Here is a 6902-nt window from a genome sequence, read left to right on the forward strand (position 1 = left end):
GTGACCCCAGATCTGTAGGGCATTCCCGGTAGAGAAGACTTCGGAGCCCTGCTGGGTAACACACAGGCTTGCATAGATCCGGGTTCAGGCTCAGCTGCATCCCCTCCCAGCTGTGCAGCCTTAGGCGGATGATGTAAGCTCTCTGAGCCTCTGCCTTCTCGGAAAGAGCATCACTGTGATGCTTCTTTTGTAGACTTGTCACTGTCGTGAGAGAGATGCAGAGGGACAAGCCAAGAGTATGTCCTCCTTGAGTATAACCCAGGGTGCCACTCTGATTTGTTTGTCTCCCGGGCCAACCACAATGTCTGTCTTGCTTACCACAAAATCCTTAGCCTCTGGCCATGCCCATGGCGGGTAGTGAGTACTGTCTGCTGGGTAAATACAGTCAGGTAAGTGAAACTCAGTGGCGGCTTGGCCGAGGTCTGATACACAGCCACTTAATAAATGTTCGTGGAATGCATACTGCTGAGTAATGAAAACTCAGGACTCACTTCTCTCTCTATTATCACAGGCAGCATCCTCATCACAAGGAGGCTTGTTGCTAAGCATAGTGACAGAGGCCAATCTGCAAAACCCAGCATGCCCAACATGCCCTGCAGGACCCCATCTTTACTGAGATTTCCTACCCCAGCACTCTCTGCTGCCCTCTTCAGTGAGCTTCCATACAACCAAGGTCTCCCACCAAAGCCCTCTTTTCTGAGGCCCCCTGAACAGGCTTAAGACCTGTGCCTGTGGCCCCAGTTCCTGCCCAGAACTAGAACACTACCCTAGTAACCACAAACACAGACACGCACAGTTGCTAGGACAGCAGCCTGGGTCTGTGTCTGAGAATCCCACTTTCTATCCGAATGTCATTAGCAGGATCCCAGGATCTACCTCTAAGCTCTGCTAAGAGTGTTTGACCTCTGAGTGCCAACCAGGCCTGAGCTCTCTTGTGCCCTACACCCAAAGGTCATCTTAACCTCACACTGATGAACAGGGCAGGGGCAATGTGCAAGGGAGGAATCTCCAGGCCCTGGGAGGTTCAGTTCTGGCTGGGGCCACCCTGCCAGCAGATGGTGAACTAGAACTCCACCCTCAAGCTTTCTGAGAGTCAACCTCTTCCTGGGGTCCACGCTGAAGGAAAAGGAAGGCAGAGAAGGAAGTGTCTTTCTAGACCCTCCTAAAACTCCAGTGTCCCTCTCAGGCACAGCAGTGGATTCAAGTCAGCATGGAGAAAAGAGGACAGTGCCACTAACTCAGAGCCCAGGATCCCCAAGTCAACCACAGGAATGCATGGGCTAGGCAGCAGCAGACAGGATTCCTGTTCTTACCAAGGAACTCCCAACCTCCAGCTGAAGTGACCTTTGCTCCTCCTGGGGGCTGCTGCACCCAGAGGCTGAAATTGGTGCACACACACACACACACACACACACACACACACACACACACACACACACGCACACACGCACACGCACACACAGCAGCTCTACCTGCCCAGGGACATACTGTGGAGGAAGCTTGGCCAGGGTCTGCTTGGGAACTAGGGCAGCAAGGGCTAATGGGACTATTTCTGGACAGAAAGGCATGAGCACTGGGTTCAGAGGGTCCCACACTGGAAGGTCAGAACCTAGTGTTGTCTCTGACCTGTTACATGACCTTGATCCTTTTCTGAGTTCCAGTCTTCTCTGATATAACATAAGGATGAGCTAGAGTCAGAGCTGGCACACTAAGAAAATTGGGAAACCGAGACACCACTCCTACTCACACACAAATCACACAGACAGACAGACAGACAGACAGACAGACAGACAGAATGGAAGGCTTCCCTTTTATTCCATCAAAAGCCAAGGCTGTGTAATGGTTTGGTGACTACATGGGACAGGTGTGACTTTCTGCTCTCTCCAGCCTCAGGTTTCCTATTGGACAGGATGGTTACTCAGGGGTGTATCTGGCCCCTCTTCCTCAGGCTGCCCTCGCCCTGGCTCCTGCTCACTGCAGCTCCCCCAAACTGTCTGACTCCTGTCCTGGTGGCCCATGGACCTTTCTCGGGAGAAGAGAAGAGAGCTGGCAGTGTTAGTCACGGTGCAGAGAGGTGCGATCCATCGGAGGAGGCCATTGGGACGCTGAGAGGTCATCTCCATTACAAACTGGCTGTGATTAAGCCATTACTTACCGTAATGGGATCCTTTCAGTCGGAGGTGATGCCTGCCACAGCTGATAAGCCGGCGACGGCCACAGCAGCCCGGCAGGCTGCAATAACACAGACTCTCTCCTCTGTGACAAGTTCAAGCTCTCACGCTCATGGAAAAGTCCATTTGCCTGCACAACTGGGTACACTTCTCCGTGACAAATGCCTGTTCACCTTAATCTGTTACAAGCCGAGGAGGCCCGAAGGAAGCACTCCATCACAGCCAAGACTGTTTTCCAAAGCCTGTCTTTGAAGCCCCCAAGCGAGGGGCCCGGCCAGTGCAGATGGGATGACTGAGTGTGTTTAGGGAGGCATGGATGGGTCCAGGGTGGCAGTTAGGTAGATGTGCTGTGGGGTGTGAGCTTGGGAGAGTGTGGGGGTCACCTTCCTAAGCCTGCCCTCGAGAAGGCTACGGCCAGGTTCTGTGTACCTGAGTAGAACCAGAGCAGAAGGGGAAGGAGCATCTGGAGTGCGTGGAGGCAGAGAGAGGTAGGGTAGGAGGCTCAGAGATGTGTTCGGAGGCCCCACTGTGACAAATGTGCAAGGGTAGCCGTGGGAAGGCAGGTGCTGGGAGGAATGGAGAGATCTAAATAGGAATGTAATATGCCTCGGGGCGGGGTGGGGCACGGCACCTGAGCCTGTGGAACCCGGATGTGTGTACTTAGGGAAACACAGGCATGTGGGAGTGGAGACCTGGCTGAGGGGCATGCGTGAATTCCCATGCAGAGGGACAGGTCAGGGAGGAGAATCACAGACAACTGAGCTCTCACAAGTACGGCTGAGGGGCGACAGGGTGGGGTCTCCCACAACTCCTCAAGACCTCCTGGAAGTTGAATGGAGGCCTAAGCACAGACATGCAACGCCTCAATTGATACTGCTGTGATCCTAACCCCTGGGAGGTGTGGGGCTACTTGGAATTCAGTGTCACAGGCCAGCAAAGCACTTGCGATTTCTTTAAGCATTTGTTTTCTTTTCAGCAACGTGTGTGTGTGTGTGTGTGTGTGTGTGTGTGTGTGTGTGTGTGTGTGTGTAGTAGAGATGTGCATCTGAGCACAGACAGGTCACAGGCTAAGAGAGTGTCAAATCCCTGGAGCCGAAGTTACACGTGACTGTGAGCTGTCCAAACTGGAACTGAACTTGGGTCCTCTGCAAGAGCAGCATGTGCTTTTAACCACTGGGCAACCTCTTCAGCCCCATGTGTGCATTTTTATCATGATTATGACATTATCATGATCATGAGAAATGGCTGCCACGGATCAATACATGCCCCACTCTGAGTAAGGTCTATATACGTGATTCACACATGATCTCATTTATAGTCATCATGATAGCCTGTTTCCTGAAGTCCCTATGAAACCTTTACATCAATAATAATGTCAAGCCCTCCCCAGAGAAACGGAGTCAGGGCTGGGCAGGACCCAAATGCCCTGGGTCCCTCAACCAATAAGCAGAAAATCCACCCTGGGAGCTGTGGCTGATCTCCAAGAGACACCTGGAAGGAGGGTTCCAGCAAGAGCATCTCCTATACTGCTAACCCTGGAGCCTGAAGCCCTCTGAGCCGAAGGCAGCACTTACTCACTGATGGATAGAGACCACACTAAATCAATTAAACAGCCAGATTGGTGCAAACTGCCAAGTCCTCCACGCAAACGAGGTGTGTGATGGGGAGGGTAGTAGAGTAGCCAGAAAAGCCCATCTCTTTGTGTTCCTAACACAAAACATCGCACAAAATAAAAATAGCGGCATCTGTGAAGTGTTTGGCTCTCATCTGTATTGTCATGTTCAAGGTCACACAGTGGAGGAGTCTTGGAGCCAGCATCCAGTCCAAGTCTCAAGCACCAGACACTCACCTAAAGATTCAGTGCCGGGGCTGACAGTGACTTATTTCTCTCAGTCCCTGGGAGGATGTGCTAGAAAATGTGTGATTGTGCCATCCGTCAAATATTTAAGGGCTTCTTTTAAACCCGTGCAAATGTGTGGCCGGGATGAGACCCAGACAAGACTGGAGTCAAGAGAAGTGACCCTGTGACCCTGAGCATAGGTGTGGTACCCTGGGGTCGGCAGGTGTGACCACAGCTGTTGCTGGAGTTTCCCACAGCCATTTGGCCCCAAATAAACACACAAAGACTTATATTAATTATTAAACTATTAACTGATGGCTAGGGCTTCGTATTGGCTAGCTCTGTCTTAATTATTAACCCATAATTAGTAATCTATGTATTATCTTACCAGAGAATGCCTGGCCGTTCTTCGCCATCTGTCTCTGCCTACCTTTCCCAGAATTCTCCTTGTCTCCTAGCCCCGCCTATACTTCCTGCATCTATTGGCCAAACAGTGTTTTATTCATTAACCAATAAGAGAAAAATATATACAGAAGGACATTCCCCATCACACAGCTGAGGTCTGAGAAGGAGAGGAGGCAACAGAAGGGAGCTCTGATGGACTGAGCCCCAGAAGTGGGCCAGGCAGCAATGCTGGGCTGCTAGTCTCAGGACACTGCTTGATCATCCCAGTCTATCAGGCAAACTCAGCATTTCTAATTCATTCATGAGGATGTCCAGGCTCAGGGTTGTGGTGATTAATTATTTATGACTTATTAAAGCTTGCCTGAGGGTACAGAAAGCAAAGCTAGCCACAAGCCACAGAGCCAGGCAATGGTGATACACACCTTTAATCTCAGCAGCCATACTAGCCAGCCATAGAGCCAGGTGGTGGTGGCACACACCTTTAATCCCAGGATTCAAGAGACAAGCAGACAGATCTCTGTTAGTTCAAGGCCACACTGAGCTACACGAAATTAATCCAGTCTAAAAGAGAAACAGCTCACACAAAGGTGATCTCAACACTTGGGATCACTCGCCTTTAATCCCAGGATTTGAGAGGTGTAAAAGGAAGAGGCAGCAGTCTGGGATTGCAGTCAGAGGTTTAATGGAGAGATTTATTCTCCGGCCACAAGGAGAACAGGACAGCCCTTCAACCTGAGGTAGAGGTAAAGCTAGTGGTCGGCTGCTCTGCTTTTCTGACCACCTGCTTGAGCCCCAATAGCTGTCTCTGCATTTTTATTTTTCATGTTACACAGGGCTAAGCTGTGTATCACGACCACATAGCTCCACCTCTAGGGTGTGGCAAGAGCAGAATAGGGGGTATGCCTGGGGTTTGCCTCTACTGATCCAACGGTGAAGCTGTGGACTCGACTCCCAAGCCCTCAGCCCCAGTTAGGGTTTCTATTGCTGTGATCAAACACTTTGACAAGAAAAGCAAGTTGGGGAGGGGAGGAAGCCTCTCTGCACCTGTGCATTTCACAGGAGGAAAGCCTCCAACCCTGAGTCCTCAGGACTCCATCCTGACCAATAATAACTCCTTCTCTGGCTCATGACCTTGTCTGAGCTATGCCCTCTCCACTGGGCACCCAGGTAACCTCTAGAAAAGAAGTAGATGGCCTGGCAGGTGGGCAGGTTAAACTACCATTAACCTTCAGACCTTGGACCAAACACCACCGCTTCCTTGTGGAAGGCCTCTCTGACCCACACCTCAAGGGAACTGAGCACCTGTCCCTCTGGGACTCTATAGACCACAACTAAACTCTCAAGTCACTCAGCACTCACTGTGTCTGTCTCCTGGTTAGGCTGTACAGCAATCCACCAAGGTGCATGCTGTTTGCGCCTACAGATTCCCAGCACTCAGCACAGAGCTCTGTACAGCAGGACTGGAGTGAATATTTACTGAGTGATTGATGGCTGAGCGATTTATCTGTCAAGAATTGGAGCCCTCTCCTCTGGGCTCCCACAGTTCCTGGACACAGCCCCCTTTCCTGCCGAACAGCTAAGACCCGGCCTGTCCCTTTTTCACGGCGTCACATTCCGCCACAGTCAAATCTGGTCCAGAATTATAGTCAGGAGAACACACACACACACACACACACACACACACACACACACACACACACACACACACACTTTTTCTTAAAGCATAGAAAGATTTGCCAATGCCAGGTCACATGACTCTCAGTAACCGTTGCAACTGTAACCTCTTTAGATGGAGCCCCAAACCTTCAGATTCCCCAGTTCTTCCTCCAAGTTCTTTCTCAGACAGGTCCACGGGTGCACGTGCCCACGTGTCCACGTATCCCCATTGCCCTGCCTTTTGAGTTTGCGACCCCTCGCTGTTTCCAGAACGCCACCTTTCCCTTCCCTGGCTGAGAACATCACCAGTTCGGGTCTGCCACGGAGCACAGGCACCACAAGCTGGCCTGAATGAGCACCTGTGCGTTGGAGCGGAAGGAAGCTCTGGGGAGCGGGGAGGCAGAGTAGAGGAAGCCTTCCCTAGGGAATGAGCACGGATTAGCTGTTCTTTAGGGATTACTTAAGAAGAGATAATTGAGTGTACCAAACACTTTGTATTTTGTCTCATTAGCTGCGGCGGCGCTTGCCATGCTTAAAGTTGGGGTGGTAAGTAGGTTAATCTCATTGAACTGGTTTAATAAATAGAAATCCATTTTCAACTGTTTCCCAGGAACGGGACTACAGCTATGGCCGGGCTCCCAGGAGAGGCCTGGGACTCTATTGCCACCTGGTGGCGGTGATCGTGTATTGCAGGAAGAGTATTCTTAAAAGGGGGTAAAGGGCTCTTAGCAGAAACAACCCAGACACAAAGAGAAGCCGGCGCACGTGGCACAAATAACTGACTTGCGGGGGGGGGGTGTTGAATTTGAAATTCAGAACACAAATATTGA

The sequence above is a fragment of the Mesocricetus auratus genome, unplaced genomic scaffold, assembly GCF_017639785.1.
Source record: "Mesocricetus auratus isolate SY011 unplaced genomic scaffold, BCM_Maur_2.0 Super-Scaffold_100014, whole genome shotgun sequence".
Taxonomy (NCBI): Eukaryota; Metazoa; Chordata; class Mammalia; order Rodentia; family Cricetidae; genus Mesocricetus; species Mesocricetus auratus.